This window comes from Tamandua tetradactyla, chromosome 1, assembly GCF_023851605.1.
Source record: "Tamandua tetradactyla isolate mTamTet1 chromosome 1, mTamTet1.pri, whole genome shotgun sequence".
Classification (NCBI taxonomy): Eukaryota; Metazoa; Chordata; class Mammalia; order Pilosa; family Myrmecophagidae; genus Tamandua; species Tamandua tetradactyla.
In genome coordinates this window covers 43937255-43956239 of record NC_135327.1, presented here as the reverse complement: position 1 = coordinate 43956239, position 18985 = coordinate 43937255, and the positions used below count along the sequence as shown (strand labels likewise).

The window sequence follows — 18985 nt, the reverse complement described above, 5'->3', positions numbered from 1 at the left end:
TGGCTCCTCTCTGTTCAGAAGGGGCCTGGACCCCTCCAGGAAGGCACCCAATCATTGCCATCCCATGTCCGTGCCCTTAATTACCCTTTACATCCAGCCTTTTGGTCAGGCCTGGTGGTCCTGCCTCTTCCATCAGACTAGGGACCTTCAGAGTCAGTCCTGGTGCAGCTCAGGTGCCTCTCTGGGTCCAGTGTTATCATCTGTAATTCAGCATGTGGGTTTTGATGCCAGCTGTGGGCAGACCATCATCACAGGTGATGATGGAATGGGAGGTGGGGTCAGGGAGCAGGGATAAAGATAAATGTATGATAAAGCTATTACCATGTATCGAGATCTTTCTATCTTCTAGGCACAATCTAAGTGCTTTATTTTCTAAAGCTTTTTGCTGCAAAATAAAACATAGATACAAAAAAAATCACACACAAAAAATGAATTATAATAAGGCAAACACCTTTGTAACACCCTTGTAACCACCAACCAGGTCAAGAAACAAGCTTACCAGCCATTCCAGAACCACCCTCATATGCCCCATCCCAAGCCCCTGCCCTTCCACACCATTACCTCCCCTTAAATAACACCATCCTGACTTTCATAGTGAACCTTCATTTAATTGCATCACCCAATTCCTCATCTCCAAGCTCTTTAATCTGGTCTTGACCGTTTCTTAAATTTTGATGTTTCTAAATTCCCTTTTAATCTGTTATTTCTTGTCTTCATAAGTTCTGTGCAGTAGGCATTATGACTATTGCATCATGCAAATGAGAACACTGAGGTTTCTCGAGGCCAAAAAGCTAGGAAGTGGGAGAGCCACAGTTCAATTACAAATACATCGATTCCCACAATGCTGTCCCTTGCACTCACTGGCCATTAACTAACAGGGCTGTTCAGTACCCTTGACATATTAGTGTCACCTGAGCAGCTTTAAAAGACAAACTTATGAAAGAGTCTCTTACTAGTGGGGCTCCAATATGTTTTTAAAGCATTCCAAGTGACTCTCCTAAGTGACCAGGGATGTGAACATTTGCATTAGCCCCTTCCTCGGATCACCTGAGAAAGTCTTAATATTATTTGATCAGCATGTAAATTTCCATCCAGGCTCTCCAATAACCTGTCTGCTGTAAAGTAGGGAACAAAATACCTCTAAAAAACTGGTCCCTTGCACTTCAGACATACTCCTTTGTATTTATGGTGAATCTAACAGGTAGCAGTTTAGTTATCATAGCAACAAGGCAGGAAGAAAGGAAGAACCAAATGCTTCCTGTCCCCAGAAGTCTTAATTACCCCTTTGCCTTGCAGTGAAAGACATTTATTTTACCCCTCTGCCCAAGATGCTGTTTAACTGAGCCCTGGAAGAATGGCAAATCCAGACACTGCTTGCTGAGGTGGTCGGGACTTCCAAATTACAGGGGACCAGAGAGGTCTAAGCGAGCAACCACTGGAACTAAACTATACCAGGGCAGTTGCAATTGCATCTTCATTCCTGTGGAGTAGCCAACTACAATGCACTTAGTGCGGAAGAGGTCATGATTTATGGGATTTTTGCACAAAAACAGGAAAAGAAGCTGGGCCCAGTTGCCACTTGCTTTGATTCCTATCATACTTTCTCTTTAAGGAGCCACATTTCAAAGAGATAGGTTCCACTAGTCAACCATTACTGACTCTGGTAAGCTGTTTGCAGAAATAGCCACAATAATTCCCTGTGCTATATCCACAACCCTTTGCAATATGACTTTTCGGGTCTTCCCATCAAGATGTGGAGATAATTTTCCTATTCCTTGAGTCTGGGCTGATCTTGTGATTTATTTGGCCATTAGAAGGTGACAGAAGTCTGGACCTCAGAGGTTTTGCACGTTTCCTTTTGCTCTCCTGCATTGTAGTGAACCATGTGATGAAGCTGTAAACAAATACATCAACAGGATTACGTTAGGTTGAATTATGTGACCCAGAAAATAAAAAGCCTATTCATAATCTTATTCTCCTCCCTATGGATCTCAACCCATTGCAAATAGGACCTCTTAAAGATGTTTTATTAGTTAAGGGGTGCCCTGCTGAATCAGGATGGGCTTTAAATACTGGAGTCCTTTAGGAGTAGAAGAAATTCAGTAAAAGAGAGAAAAGCCATGGGGAAGAGGCAGAAACAGGAACTCAAGAGAAAAGAGATGTCAGTGGCATGTGATAGGAAAGATAAGGACTCCACAGATTTCTAGCCAGCAAGAAAGCTACTGAAACCACAGGGCAATAAATTCCCACTGATTGTGCCAACCCACTGTGTGGTATATGTCATAGCAGCCTGGAAGCAAAGACAAAGATAAATTCAGAAACAAATTCAGAAGGAAAATAAAATAGGAAGAAAATTAAACAGGAGAATGTGACTGCATTGGGTTGGAGGCAACTTTAGGTGGCCTGGTCAGATGTGGTGACATTGAGATGTGCCTGAGTATAAGTCTATTTGTGCTCATCGTTCTGGATCTGTGGGGTGGCCTCTTCAATCTAAAGGCAGTTTTTCCTTGGATCTGTAATTTTTTTTCACCCTATTATTGTTTTGAGACTTTCTGCTGTCCATTCACTTATTCTCTCCTTTTAGAACTCTTAATAGATTGTCTTATTCCTCCAAATCCCTTTATTTTTATTCTGTGCTTTACATTTCTTTGTCATTTTTGTCCTGCATTTTTGAAGAATTCCCCATCTTAGACTTCCAGGCCATTACTTTATGTTACATCCATGTCTTTGTTGCTATTTAGCCTATGTGCTTTGATTTTCATTACGACAGTAATTTTTTAAAAATTTCCTATGTCTCTGGTGCTGTTTAATGGCTACAATCTTTTCTTAAATTTATCTGAGAATAGAGATTATACTCATTCTAAAGTCTTCTTCTGCTTGCTATATTAACTCTGCTTCTTAATTGTGAGGAGCCTGGTGCCCCCTTTTCCATATTTTGTCCCATTCAAATGGTTGCAGATTTTTGTCCCAGTCTTCTATTGACCTGACTCGGTGACTATCATGTCTGTTTGCCACGGCCCCCCATCAAGGATCATGCTGGACGAGGGGGACCTACCTCTCAGGGGGGTGGATGGTAGCCCCTCTCCAGGTTAGGAAGTGGAAGGTAGACATTAGATGTGTTGTTAGGCAGAGTGTGTAGTTTTCTGGACAAGAGTAATTTCCATTACTGCTTTTAGCTGCTGTCCTGCCTCTCCCACCCAGCTGCCCAGGTTCAGTTCTTCTGTTGGAGAAAGACAGCCTTTACTCCAGTGTAGCCCTGGGCAAGGATGGAAGGGGAGCCAACTGCTGGGCTTGTCTGTTGGCAGTGTCCCAGCCAGTGATCCAGACATTGCTCCCCCAGGCCCCTCTTCTGCTCCCATTTTTTGCTACCTGGGGCTATAAACATCCCTGAAGTAACCCCACATTTTATGACAGTCCTCTCTTAAACGTTTTTATTTTCTTTAAATGTATGGTACAACTCCATTTTCCTTCTAGTCTACCAAAGGTGCCCCTTTTTTCCAAATCTGATTGTTCTTGAATACATATTTCTCCTGTAAATTCCAAGATTTTGCAATGGGAAGAAGTCACAGAATAGTCTCAGGAACCTAATTTTTTCTGAATAGGCTTGGGGACCTGTTTTCTTTTAAATTTTGTTCCCCAAAAGCACAGGAAATAGTGTTGCATTTATTTATTACGGGGAGTTATCTTTATTCCCTATCATGGTTATATTTTAACTGCTTGAAGGCATATTGCATTTTAGAGATGCTCTTGCTAAAAACGAAATATCTGAAGGATGCCAAGGGTTATCTTGGCAGGAATGCACAGTAAACAGAGCTCTGGCTCTAAGAGATCACAATATGCAATTTCCCGGATAAATGACTCTATGAGAAGAGGTCCGATTCTGCATCTGCCAGCACTATGAGTGTGTGCTTTTAATAGAAAAGTTGTTTTTGAAATTTTATGCTAATTAGTGACCCTTTATTGGCCGAGACTTGAAGTAAATTAGGAAGTAACTGTAATGAGCACTTGTATCCAACCCATAAGGAAGATTCTCCTAGGGAGAAACAAATAAAATATAAATTCTGTCTTTCCCTCCAGGAAGTAGCAAATTCAGCATTAAGGTTCTGTCCTATTATATACAAAATTCAGTTTCTTTGTTTTTAAACTCTAACCACTTACTCTGACTAGCAACAGCTCACTCTCCCCTCTTGGACTCATTTCCTTTGTCCTCATCATTCATTCTCATATTCATTGTATTAGGTAATTTTTGCTTTGCACTTCAACCATTTGGGGTTAAAACAGCAGCCATTTATTGAGCTCAGGAGTTGGCTGAGCAGTTCTTCTATCTGGGCTGAGCTCGGCTGGGCTTACCCCTCTTCTGCTGTCAGTGGTGATTTGGCTGAGAGCTGGCTGGGCTAGCATCTGAGGTGAGAGGGCAACTGGTCAACTGGTTCCTGTGCCTCTCATCATCCAACAGTCTAGCCTGGGTTCCTTCACATGGCAGCTGGGTTCCAAAGATGACAAGGGAGCAAGCCTAAGTTATGAAAACTCAGGTGCCCTAGCTAGTCTCATTTTTATTAATATCCTATTGGTCAAAGCAAGTCACAATGTGAAGGTATTAAAAATGGCTTGGAGAAGTTGCAATAATTACATAGTAATTTCTGTTTTCTGAAGAAACATGGAAAACTGGGTTCTTAACCCAGACCACCATTTTTTAGAAAGGTGATTTTGGCCCAATCATTTAGCTGGGAGTCATATTTTTTGGTCTTTAAAATGAAAGTGTTGGATTGGATTATCCTGGAGGCCCTTTTTCTCCCCTCATGATCAGCGAAAATGAATTTGACCTGAGGTGAAAGAAGCAAACAGATTTACCTGAAAGAATTTTCCAAACCAAACCAAACCAAACTGAGTCTTTTGAACCCATCAAATGTACTAGAATTCCTGTTTTAAGAAAATGAGCACTAAGCATTCCCAGATCTGAACTTTGGATGTTTATCCCAAAAGAAAATTTTCATTGACTCTCAAACTTTCTCTTACCTGTTCTTTCAGTTGCCAACCAGATTTCCTGTGAGGAGCTCAGAACAATGGATTTACTCCCTTTGCTATGTTGCATCCCTCACCCTAGATTAGCTTTGACCTCACTGAGGCAGACTGTCTTTTATCTTCTTTTTGTTCCAAGTAGCTCACAGAAGTACAAGTCAGGAATTGATAATCCCTGGTTAAATGAGTTGAATGAAACCGAGCCAATTTTGCATATTGGAGAGCAGAAGGATTCTTTGTGTTTCTTTGAGGACTGCAACAGCATATTTTAGGGGGAAACTGGAAAACAGTGGCTGCTACACCTGTAACCAGAGTTGGGGGTTTTCTACCATCAATAGCAAGAGATTTTCTTTGCTCTGGCGGTGAGGAGAAGAAAGCAGGAAACTCTGCAGGGTGATGGAAGCCTTTTGTCTAGGATGTTACAAACAGGAGATCTCATTCTATTAGGACTAGAAAAAGGAAATAAAGAAATGGAAGATCAGCCACCAAAGGAGCGTCACTAATCTGGACTGCTGAAGGCACTTGAACCATGGGTCTCCAAGGCTGAGCTTAAAAGTGGTGCCAGGCCTTCTTAGCAAGGAGGCACAGCCCTTCCGGCAGCTCTGCTGGTTCTTATGTGTATGTTCTAGGCCATCCCATCAATGCCATGAGCACGGGGAAGGAGGCAGGTGGGAAAATAGCTCCATCATGCTCACCCTAGACAACCAACATTTGCATATTCATTGGGTGATTAGGATTTTTTTTTTCTTTTAAGTCATTGTCCTTCGATCCAATGTCTGCCATTACTCTGTCCTGGGTTTTGACCAAGATTATTTCAGAATATAAAAAATGGAAATTAGCAAACCCATACTGAACTATGGGATTTCTTCTATTTAATTGAAAGAGGAAAAAAAAATCCTGCTAGATAGTGAAGGAAAAAAAATCCTTGTCACTTCAATGAGTCAGAAAAGAATACTAAATATAGTGCAGAATAATTTATTGATGAATCTAGGGCAGTAGATACTAGAAACCAGTCTTGCAGAGGAAATAATATCTGATTTGGGAAAAATTATATTCAAGAGACTCAGGTTCATTTTAAACCTCAAAGTGTGGCTGGTAATGAGCAATCAAGGCCCCGAGCTTCTGATTAAAATCGATTTAGGGGTGGCCCTCCCTGAAGTCGAGGAAACGCACTAGAAATCCTCATTCTGTCTCTCTCACATGGTTGTTCCCCAATTAATTAATTAATCCTTAATACGTTTCTCCTAATACTCCTGTGAGCCAGGGTGGCAGTGGTGGTGCTGCCATCTTAATGAGAAGGAACATGAGGCAATGGGATGTGAAATGGCCTCTTAAGTCACAGAGGGAGCCCATCTGAGAATCAGAACCTTAAAACAGAATGCACAGCCTCCTGATTTCTTTTCCATGCAAAGAGAGGTTTCTCATAAATAAACAGTCGGTGGCTCTTCATTTTCCGTCAGTGCCAGCCTTTTTAACGAAAAGCAGAAGGAAGATTCTGAAACAAATGATCTGCCGGTTTTCAAAGCAAACAGGTCTGATGCCATGTAATACCAGGATTTCTGAATCTTAAATATTTAACAAAGGTTTTAAAAAGAAGAGCTAATGGCAGTTATATATAAACCTACACTCATCTTGATCTCCTATAGCTGGCTGAGTCTGAGCTATTTATTTCCCCGCCTTCTACAGGGATCTAGAAATTCAAAGTTGGGGACCTATTTTCAAAGCATTGTGCTGGGAGTGCAGTGTGATGACTTAAACACATTCACAGTCTTTTTAAACATTTTTAAATGGTTCTCCCAAAGTATTTTGAGGGGTTGGAATGACATGAATGCTCTGGTGGATATAATACATTGCTGCGTCCTAAAACTCTTTATTTCAAGATGACGAAGACGAAAAGGAAATATAATCAGAATAAATCCCCCAAACTGGAAGGGATGAGGTGCTCTTAATAAGCTGGCAGGCAGACCGTGAAATCCCATCGACAGTCCCGGAACAACATGGCTCGGCAGCATTATCTTTATTAGGATTCATGGAAGAAGGAATCAACCGTGTTGGAAGGGCTCAGAGCAAGTATGAATGTGACAAGCACAGAAGGAATACTGAAGGCCTGCGTTCAACTTTGTGTGTCAGGGTAACTGAAATTCAGTGTTTCACTTTTGAACCATTCAGAGGGAAAAAAAGAAAAAGATGACATTAACAGATGTTTCCATCTTGGCATGTTTAACCAACATTCTGGACAGTTAAACTCAGTTGCCTCTTTTGGTTCTCACCAGCTGCCATTGAGTGGTAGCGGGTGGATTGCTGGATAGCAAACAACTGGGGGAAGTCTCTTCAGGGTCAGTCGTTCCTCCGCCCTTGAGAACTGGCTTTCTGCATAATGTCACAGATGTCTGGCTAGGGTTGTCTTAACTTTGAGGGACTGTCCATAGCCAACTAACTCAGAGCTGCTCACTGTGGCTTGGCTGAGATGAAAGTTTTCCATTGCAGACAGAATCACCAGCGGTAAGCTATAAAGGGCAGTGGACCGTGCCAGCCTCCCCTTTTGTGAGTACAGATGTTACTGGGGAGGAAAAACCCTCCAGTAAGTGAAGGAATGAAATTAAGGTCCCATGATAGTGGCTGAGGAATCAAATTGTCTTCCCAGCTCTAGATACTGCCTGCTGGTCCAAACTCACCTAGAATGGAGCAGAGGTCCTGGATCCAGGCATGCACAAGGAGCTTAAAAATATTTGTTGAACAAATGAATGAATGCATGAAATGGACATTCCTCTCTTTCACAGTTTCCTTATTTCTGTAAACCTCTAAAATAGGCATAGGGTTTAGTACCTCTGCCTCAGGTTTGCTGTTGGAAGTCATTAGCCAGCACTTGGTAAGTGCCGTGAAAGTATTTGTTCTTACCAGGTTTACTATGAGGCTTTATAGGCAGTGATCCTTCAATTAGGCAGTGAGCTGCATTCTGAGCCCCAGAAATATTTTATTTCATGCAGTTCCAAGAGAATATGGGCTATTTTTCTAAAATATACTTAATTGGTTCTCAGACTAGAAAGCCACAGAAATTAGAACAGGGAGATATGGGTCCCATTACATCTGGCTCATCTTTTAGCATTTAGATTAGTTTATTGATTAATCCAGGGAAGTTTTATGACTGTTCAGTGCTTCATACTGGGGATGAGCGTGGGGACTGGGGTGGAAGGAGCACACTGATATTCTCTGCTTTTTCCACTCTCCTACACCTGTCCCCAAATGCTTGTATGCAAAGCAGACTTGAGCCCTGCTTTGGGGGCAGTGGGAAGTGGAGGGGCAAAGGAGGAGAGTGGGGGAAGAAAAACCAAATTCCTATAACACTTTAAGTATAATGAGTGATAGAACTTTCATGATTTTTATCTTTAACACCTCTTCCACTGAAGACTAGATTTTATTTCTGCTTGCTCAAGATTTTTCTCACCTTCATAAAATTATCCCTAGCTATTCCCCCCTCCCCAGGAATAATCTTCTGCACTATAAGCCCCCAAGTAATTCCTAACAGAGCCAACTTTTCTGCTCTCTATATTTTGTTAATACAGGGCTGGGTTGTCACATGCTCCATTAATCTTTTGAACCAGCCTCAGATTTGGGCTGTACTCAGTTGTTTCCAATTTTCATCTGTCTGCCTTCCATGTGGTTTTGTTTATGCAAGTGACAGCAATCCTGGAGACCACTGGGCCCTTCTGTGTCCCTGTGTCATTTTCATTTCATTACTGCTTTATTATTAATCTGAGGCTTTCCGTTGTTAATTAAATAAACATTTTGTCATATCCTGCATCCCCTTTGGGTCAGGGACTTGTGGACAGCTTGTCCTGTTTTCCTGTAACTGGGACCCATGCATGAGCAGAACGCAGCAAATAAATATGTGATGGGATAGAGGGGCTGGTCACGGAACCATGTCTACTGTCCATCAGTCCGCCGTCTGTAACGCCTCCATTCTTTACTCCTCTTCCTCGATGATCGTTCTCTGAGCACTCAGTGTAGTGTAGAATGTCAAAGCTGACAGCTATGCCATTGACAGAGAGGACAGAGCGGGAGAAGTTTTTAAAGTTTTAATTTTGAAAATGCTGCATGCTGCCAGAAATAGCAAATGAAGCAGGTTCAGCTATTAAGGGGGGGTGGGGTGGGTAACAGCAGACAAAGGAGGGGTGAGCTCATAGCAGTGGCCATCATAAAGTGAGCTAAGACAGACTGCCAGTGAGAGAAAAGAAATAGGGGTGCTTCTCCCAATCGGCAGCTGGGAAAGTAAAGGGTGACGGAAGGGAGAGTTGTTGACAAGGTCAGAGAGGAGACAGAGGGGAAAGTCAATAAGGAAGAAATCTACAAGTGTGGCTGCAGCAGCAGGCCTCTGACCTCTCACCTCATCAGTAAAGGGAGCTCTGCCCTGCCTCACACTTACGGCCCCCCTGGGGCTTGGGACACACAGAAAAATTCCTGGCAATTGGAACTTCCTATTTTGCCTTAAAGTCAAAAACTTTTTCCTCTAGTTTTTTTCTTTTTTTAATGGGCTTCCGGTAGAATCTTAGAACTGTAGGGTATTAGCGCTGGGAGCAAGTCTGAGATTTTCTTGTAAGTCTAAACTCCTCATTTGTCCAGTGTCTAGTAGCACCTAGAGAACTTAGCCTGGGTGGCATGCCAACCACATCTTGCTGGTTTCGTAAACTTTAAATTGAAGTATGACATACTCAGATAAAAACACAAATCAGAAGCATACAACTCAACTGATCTTTCAAAAAGCGAACATACCATATAATCAGCACCCCAATTAAGAAATGGGACACTCCCAGCATCCCAGATCCCCTCACTGTGCCCCCTTCCAATCACTCAGTTATCAAGGATAACTGCTATCCTGATTTCTAATAGGATAGATTTGTTTTACCTGATTTTGAAATTTGAATAAATGAACCCATACAATAAGGACTATTTTATGTCTGGCTTCTTTCACTCAACTTATGTTTTGCAAGATTCGCATATAGTTTGTTCACTTTCATAGTTATGTGATATTCCATCATATGGATATATTATACTTTATTTGATCTGTTTATTCCATTCTACTGTTGATGAACATATGGCTAGTTTCCAGCATGGAGCTATAGTGAATAGTTCTCTGAAAATTCTAGTGCATTTTTTTTTGCATGTACACATACATTTCTGTTGCATACATAGCATGGAGTAGAGTTGCTGGGTCATAAACATGCTTCTCTTCAGTTTTAATAGATACAGACAAACAATTTGTTTCCAAAGTGGTTTTACAAATTCACACACCCATCAACAATTTATGAACATTTCAATCATTCCACATTCTTGCTCATACTTGGTATTGGCTGTGTCTTTCATTTTAGCCATTCTGGAAGGCATATTATAGTTTGCTTGTTTAAAAAAAAGTAAACTTTATTTTTAGGATTTTCTAGAAAAATTGCACAGAAAGTACAGGATTCCCATATACTCTGTCCCCTCCCACAGTTTCCCCTATTATTAATATCCTACGTTTAGTGTAATACATTTGTTATAGTTGATGAGTCAATATTCATAATTAATGACTAAAGTCCATAGTTTACATTAGGGCTCACTCTTTTATTCTCTCTCTCTCTATAGTTCTCTATGTCATGTATCCACAATTACACTGTCGTACACAATAGTCTCACTGCCCTAAAAATGCCCCACGCTCCCCAGCTGTTCATCCCTCTCTCCCTCCCAACCACTCAACTTTGCATTAACTCTATAGTTTTGTCTTTTTCCAATGTTATCATATAGTTGGAATCATACAATATACAGCCTTTTCAGACTGGCTTCTCTCACCTAACAGTAGGCATTTAAGATACAGTTTGCTGTTGAGACCCAAAAGAGTTAGAGTAAATTTTGTTTTTGTTTTTCTTTTCCTTAGTGGAAATACCCTATGAACTGGTTCATACATGCCTCTCTCATTTCTGATGCCTAACATCAGAACAATCCATTGGACCCTATCAACTTGAAACATTTAATGACTAAAATGGAATGATACAAAAGAAATATGAGGCAAGGACTTTAACATGAAAGAACTCACACTTAACTTGGAAAGACAAGAATTCTACATATGACACTAAAAGGTCACAACTGAGTACTGAAATGTTTGTGACTGATGTTAAATGTTGGTTGAATGTTTGTTAAATATCAGCTACTAATTACAAAATGCAAAGAGTTAGTCCCTGAGGAGGGAGCTGGCCAGAGAGCTCCGCTGGTGGAAAAAGCTTCAGGAATGAAATGGGACTTCAGCTCAGGCTATAAGTACAAGATGTTTACATATGGAGAAAACTAGAAAATATTTCATGACATTTTCTGTGTGGATGGATGTGTGTGTTTGTGTGTGTGTAGCACTGAGCAAATATTTAATATCAACAAATTACCTCAATTGCTGTTTCTGTCATTCAGCATCAGACAAGGCACAAGAATCAGCTCATTGAATGTTTCAGGATCAGTGCCACTCCTTTAAATTTCAAATTGTCTTCTTATATCTCACATTAGCTGGGATTTCAGTCATTTAAGACCAGAAGAGCAAATGTGCTTGGAAATTAAAAGCAGGTTTAAAACATGATTTGTATGCTGTTGTCAACTGCTTAGAGTAAAGAATTGGATTCTACAAAATCTACTTTTTACCTCAGATTTCAAAATGTCATAGTAAATCTCTCATTTCTTGTGGGTGCTTAAAAGAAGAAATGCTAACACAATTACATACCTCTTGAAAGAACTTTATGGTGCAGAAGAATCACTCAGCCACGCTCTAACTTAGAGTCCAGGAGGCATAATCAAACAGTTGTTTTAAACTGTTACATTTGAGGGTAGTTGGTTAAGCAGCAATAGAAATGGAAACCCCTCAATAGTACTTATTCAAAACCGTTTAATGATTTGTCTGACACCCCATGAGAGCAGTTGCTTGGGGAGAGCAGGTCCCACTTCTATCTCTAGCAGCTAACATAGGATTTGCTATGTTGTAGGAGCTTAATAAAGATGAGAATGCCCCAATGTGTTACCATGGTTTTAAGCTATTTGAAGCTTAACACTGCACAAAGACTTTTGAGATACCCTGTGCTGAAAGAAGGGAGGGATGAGCTCTTCCACTCTTATAATGGAATCTGACATTTGCCATTTCAGTCACAATGAAATCTTAGAACTAATTTCTTTCAGGCTTCTAAACTGACCAGTTTAATTCAGAATCATCTATTGAGGTGACAAAATGTACTGTAATTTATATTAATGTCATTCAGGAACTGAAGTAATTTGGTGATATTAAATGTCAGAAAAGTGCTTCATATTACAGCTGCAAAAAAGCCTATGATTAAGGCAAGATTATCCAATCTCAAAAAGAGATAAACACTATTTCTTGTATTTTTTACTATCGATTTTAATAAACTCATTTACTCATGTGATGATGTTTCTATGGGTAGAAATCAGAGAAATTTACTATAGTTGAACTGACCCAAATTCACCTTAAACAAAATAGACTAGGAAATACCAGCCTCATTTACATAATTGCCTTGGATCCCTAGACAGAAGTAATTTTTGGAGTTGCCTTGTCTGAGCATAATCTGCAATTCAAACTAGGGGTATCAGAATTGTTTTTCAAATTCTATGTGATAAGAATCCAAACTTTCTTGCCTGAAATGTGCTATACATATCTTGGCCTTTTGTTGCCAGATTATTCTGACCACCCTAAAGTTAGAGTTTGATCGTGACATCTCAGTTTATTTCTTCAGAATCCTTCTCTGAAGGTATATGAAAATGCTATCAACCATTCATTCTTCTCTTGGCTAGGGCCTAAGGTATTTTCTTATATAGTCTTCTCATATAAGTGCTTAATAAATACAGAATGGAATTAATCAATAAAGGTCATTCAGAAGATGGATCATATTGCTTGATTTCCAATTTAAGTGTCACTTCATGTGTCACCTCAGGTATATAACCTCTTGTATTCAAACCAGTCTCTAATTGTGAAACAACTGGTATAAAACTCTTTTGAATTTTCTAAGTGATAGTTCTCAGAAAGGCTTTCAATTAGTATATAAAGTCAGGATGAGTTAGGCTATGTTGCATTAACAAATTAATCTCATTTAATTATTCCTTGCTTATGTTACATGACCAATTTTAACTGGTAACAATGAGAGAAGGGGGTCCTTCTAGTCACTTGGAGATGCAAGCTTGATGGAAATTTCATCTTGAGATTTGTTCTAAGGATCACAAAGGCAAGAAAAGAACACTTGGCAACCTGTGCATTGCCTTAAATGCTTCTGCGTGGAAGCGACATATCTCATGCCCTCACGCTATATTAGCCAAGGCAAGTCACATGGCCAATACCAGTTTTCAAAGAATATGGAAACATGCAATTCCTCCGTGAGTTTGAAAGGAGACAAGACACAATATTTGTGCACAATTGTAACAACTAACCCAAATTAGAAAGTGATCCACGACCTCAAAAGCAAACAAGTAAACTCTTACCAGGGGGAACAAAAATTCCTACTTTCATTCAAGACTTATTTCCAAAAGCCCAGTAGAAAACTGTTAAATAAAGGGAGTGTTAAGGTAAACAGCACCCCCTTTTAAGAGAAAGAGTTGACTTGTGTTTGCATCAGAAGAAAGTATTCCACATCTCGTAGCATCTCCGCAGCTTCAGAGCTAACAATTGTGCAGTAGTGGATAATCTTCCAACCATTCTCAGAGGGGAAGTGCTTAGGGTCTTGCTACTCAAAATATGATGGGGCAGGGACAGCAGCAGCAGCACCAACTGGGAACTTTTGTTAGAAATGCAGATTCTCAGGCCTTATCCCAGTCCCACTGAGTCAGTATTTGAGTTTAACATATCCCAAGGTAATCCACATGCCTATTAATATTTCAGAAGCACTGGATTAGGACATCTGGGGTATGCCTATGATGTATCAAGTTTGAAAGTACACAATTAGGGCCCCCAACATTTTTTTTTTAATTTGGATTTTCAATTTGACTTAAGACCCAAAAGAATTTACAGCATTAAATAAGAGAAGCAAAACCTGCTGTACTTAGGAATGTTATTCGCATAACATTTTGCTTGCTGGTGGGTCTCAAGGGACTAGCATCTTATTTTTCTAGTCTCGAAGGGAATGACAGTTATGTGATGTTACTTTATTGAGGACAGATGATACCATACTGAGCAGAACCTGTCCATCTCACAATATTGAACCATAAAAGCTCTCTCCCACCCCAACTTCTTTGGATTAGTTATTGGATGCTATTAGTTATAGCGCCAAACTATCGCTTCTCAACTTAATGGAATGCATACATTATCACAGCCTGTCTCAGATCACACCTATTTCGGAGAAAGAATATTTTCTGATGTATGTGAATGACATCCATTATTAGCATCAACACAATAGCACACATCAGAGGTGTATGCATTTCTGTTGTCTTTTTTCCTTCCCTAAAAACAAGAATGTGTCTATAAAATAAATAAAACAGACTGTAGTGAAGCGAAAAGTAATAACACACAAAATTATTTCCTCCCTGATTTGGGGCTGAGGGTGCGCATTTTAGGAAGTTTCAGACAACAATAATTCCAACCATTGAGGAAAAGGTAAAGCTGATTTGGTACTCAACAATAATGCCTAGATTTATTTAACACATGCTATGAAAATAATTTCCCTCTACATAAATTTCTTAATGAAATCACCACCTGGGGGGAAGGAAGAAGATAAAAATAAATTATATGTACATTTTGTTGCTCTGTGTAACATAAATAAGCCAAAATTTATCCACCAGAGTTTTATGATGTATTTTCCTTAAACATGGCCCCTTCTCAAAACCACTGCAGCAAGACACTGACAACATTTAATGAGAAACATAAAACTCATGCAGATAAGGTAAGGAAATATATGTGTATTTGGAGCCACTAAGAGGCACCTCAGTTATCATCCTTATAATTTAGACGTCTTAACACAGTTTTATTCCCAACTGTTTATAGCAACTTTTCTGCTACCCCTAAAATGAGCAAGTTTTATCATCAATAGCTACATGAAGCTTATCTAGGATGTTATACTGCTGCCTCTGGATTTAGTTCGACAAAAAAACAGTTTCACAGGCAAATTTCATGTTGCCTGACTGAAATACAAAAGGCTGGGACCAAGCAGTGCTTCATCTAGGCCATTTGCTCTTTTATTATTTTAAAAAACAGGTTAGTTTTGACATACGATTCCCCACCTACCTTTAAGAGGTGAATTTGGTCCTCCAGGACTGGCTTCTATAGTGTTCATCTGAACAAGGATCAGATACTGTAATGATGGTAATATAGTTGTGTAACCAGGCCACCAGGTCTTCTTGCATGACCGGAAAAAACTCCTCTCTCCTCTTCATTCCTGATTTCAATCACTTGTCTCTCAAAATCACTCCAGAAACCACTGATGACCATAAACAGCCCATTGGAAAGTCCAGAGTGACTGTCCCAGGACAAGAAAATGCCCTGACTTTTTGTTGAAGAACTTGGAAACTAGCATGCAGAACATTGCCACAGATTTGACATTAGAGAGTTCCTTCTGGCAGACTAATGTGTAGTAGCCAAAATTTATTTGTTAATAGAATAGGATGTATAGTCTGTCTTTAGGCCTCTGTGTTTCCTATTGTATTTGCTTCCCAGGTAGAGTCTTTGCACATTCACATCTCATCCTCTTTTAACAATTATAAGCCCTTGTCCAGACCCACTTGTAAAACACAGATGACAGCTTATTTTCAGAAAAATAGTTTAACCATCGTCACTATTATCAAACAGAATTAACTAATTCTCAAACTCCCATCCTAATATGCAATGTAGCTTATCCTTTGTTCTTTAAGTATTGTTTTATATTTATATTATATTTTATTATTTTTTTAATTTGTTAAAGATACACCCATAATTCCTTAACTGAGGCAGGACTATTTATAATTCTCTCATGTAATTTCACATTTCTTCTCATTTTTATATCTATGCAATAAAAGAATATTTTTCCGTATTATTTAACATTATTTCCTACACTTAGGTGCATCTTTTCAAGTCATCACATTTAGTATTTGCCTAATTTTACAAGTTCTTTCATTCATCCCACAAATTTTTATTGAGTACCAGTCGCTTTTCTAGTTATTGAGGGTCCTTGAATGAAGAGACAAAAACAAAATCCCTGCCCTCAAGAAGCTTACATTCCAGTGAAGCTTATTTCATAATTGACTAACCATGTTCATGTTCTTGCAACTTTAGGTGCCCTTTTAAAGTAAAAATTCCCAGCCACTAAAACCAATCTATGTCCCCTGACCTTCATTGTTGGCATTTAAGAAAAAGCATTTACAAATAATTTAGTTAGTGCCTGGCTGTGCTGGTTTCTAATGTACACTAGAAAAGCCATGTTTTAATCCTGATCCATGTGGTGGAAGCAGCAGTTTCTTTTAATCCTTATTCAGCACTGCAGGTTGGAAACCTGGTAAGATTATCTCCAAGGAGATGTGACATGCACAATTGTGGGTATTAACCTTTGATTAGAGGGAGATATAACTCCATCCATTCCAGGTGGGTCTTGATTAGTTTATTGGAATCCTTTAAAGAGGAAGTATTTTGGAAAAAGCTTTAAAATGATGAAAGCCACAAGGCTAAGAGCCCACTCAGCCAGAGACCTTTGGATGTTGTCATGGTCAAGTTCATCTGTCAATTTGGCCAGGTCATGGTGCCCGTTTTCTGGTTGGGCAAGTGCTGGCCTGTCTGTTGCTATGAGGACAGTTCATAGAATTAAATCATGACCAGCCAGCTACATGGTGGCAGGTTGATTACACTGGAGCACTCCCTTCAAGGAAGAGGCAGTGATTTGTTCTAACTGGAATAGGCACATACTCTAATATGGGTTTGCTTTCCCTGCACACAATGCTTCTGCCAAAACTACCATCTGTGGACTTATAGAATGCCTTATCTATTGTTGTGGTATTCCATATAGCATTGCTTCTGATCAAGGAACACACCTCACAGCAAATGAAGTGCAGGAATGGACACATGCTCATGGAATTCTCTGGTCTTACCATGTTCCCCATCATCCAGAATCAGTTGGATTGATAGAATGGTGAAATGGCCTTTTGAAAACTCAACTACAGTGCTAACTGGGTGGCAACACCTTGCAGGGCTGGGGTAATGTTCTGCAGGAAGCTGTTTTTGCTGTTTCTCCCATAGTCAGGATCCATGGATCCAGGAACCAAGGGTTTCCTCAGTTTTACCCCTAGCAATACACTAGGAAAATTTTTGCTTCCTGGCCCTGTGACCTTGAACTCTTCTGGTCTACAAGTTTAAGTTTCAGAAGGGGGAGTGCTTCCATCAGGAGAAATAACAATGATTCCATTGAACTGGAATCTAAGGCTGCCACCTGGTCACTTTGGGCTACTCATGCCCCTGGATCAACAAGCCAAGAAGGAGATTATTTTACTGGCTGGGGTGATTGACCCTGCCTATCAGGGGGAAATAAGACTGCAACTACACAATGGAGGTAAAGAGTTTTCCTGGAATATAGGAGATCCCCTAGGATGTATTTTAATATTACCATGCCCTGTGATTAAAATCAATGGAAAACTGCAACAACCCAATCCAGGCAGGACTACAAATGGCTCTGAAACTTCAGGAATGAAGGTTTGGGTCACCCCACCAGACAAAGAACTATGGCAGCTGAAGTGCTTCCTGAGGGTAAAGGGAACATGGAATGGATAATAGAAGAAGATAGTGATAAATATGAACTATGACCATGTGATCAGTTACAGAAATGAGGACTGTAATGCTGATTTGTTCATGTTATAGTATTTAAGCTGTAAGATATCAAGTTTAAGAATGAATGTTACCCAAGGGCTTGCACCCTATTTTGGGGAGATTTAATGCATTTCTGGTTGTATGCGGGACAGTTGATCATTGTTAGGCTAGGAAAAAATATGCCTGTTACTGTTTTTTATTTAGAGATTAAATACGGCTTAAGGTGATGTGTATAGCTGCCAAGTTGACAAGGGGTGGATTGTCATGGTCAGGTTCATCTGTCAACTTGGCCAGGTGGTGGTGCCCATTTGTCTGGTTGGGCAAGTGCTGGCCTGTCTGTTGCTATGAGGACATTTCATAGAATTAAATCATGATTATGTCAGCCTCATCCACAGCTGATTGCATTTGTAATCAACCAAGGGGAGTGTCTTCTGCAATGAGTGATGTTTAATCTAATCACTGGAAGGCTTTTAAGGAGGATTCAGAAGATTCAGTCTCTCTTTCTGCTTTGGTCAGCATGCCTCTCCTGTTGAGTTTGTCCAGACCCTTTATCAGAATCATCAGCTTCACAGCCTGCCCTATGAATTTTGGACTCTACGTTCCCATGGTTATATGAAACACTTTTATACATTTCATATCTACAGATATTTCTTGCTGATTATGTTTATCTACAGAACCCCAACTAATACAGAGGTGAAGAAGGGGAGCTTCATGAAACAAGAGGCCTGGAGAGAAAGCTAACAGACATCGACATGTTTGCCATGTGCCTCTCCACAGGAGAGGCTTGCTGGCTGAAGAAGCAGTGAAAGAGTTCCTCTTCTCCCTTAAAAGCCTTCAATTGATTGGATTATCTCATCAGTGGAAGACATTCCTTAGTTGATCACAGATGTAATCAGCCACAGATGCAATCAATAGACTGATGATTTGATACACCAGCTGTGCTGGTTTGTAAGGAACCATGCCCCCATGTTTTAATATAAATCCCATTTCATAAAGGTAGAATAATCCCTATTCAATACTGTATATTTGAAACTGTAATGAGATCATCTCCCTGGTTGACATAATTTAGTCAAGAATGGTTGTTAAACTGGATTAGGGGATGACATGTCTCCACCCATTTGAGTGGGTCATGATTGGTTTATTGGAGTCCTATAAAAGAGGAAATATTTTGGAGAATGAGAGATTCAGAGAGAGCAA

General features: G+C 39.9%; 1 long non-coding RNA gene across 1 annotated transcript; it reads right to left on the bottom strand.

Moving 5' to 3' along the window:
• Positions 1-1658: 1658 nt before the first annotated feature.
• Positions 1659-12131, bottom strand: LOC143684231 (uncharacterized). Its single transcript, XR_013175926.1, has 3 exons — positions 11756-12131; positions 11427-11583; positions 1659-1894 (listed from the first exon to the last, which is right to left on the bottom strand). It is a non-coding gene; the product is annotated as an uncharacterized LOC143684231 (long non-coding RNA).
• Between the last annotated feature and the right edge of the window lie 6854 nt (positions 12132-18985).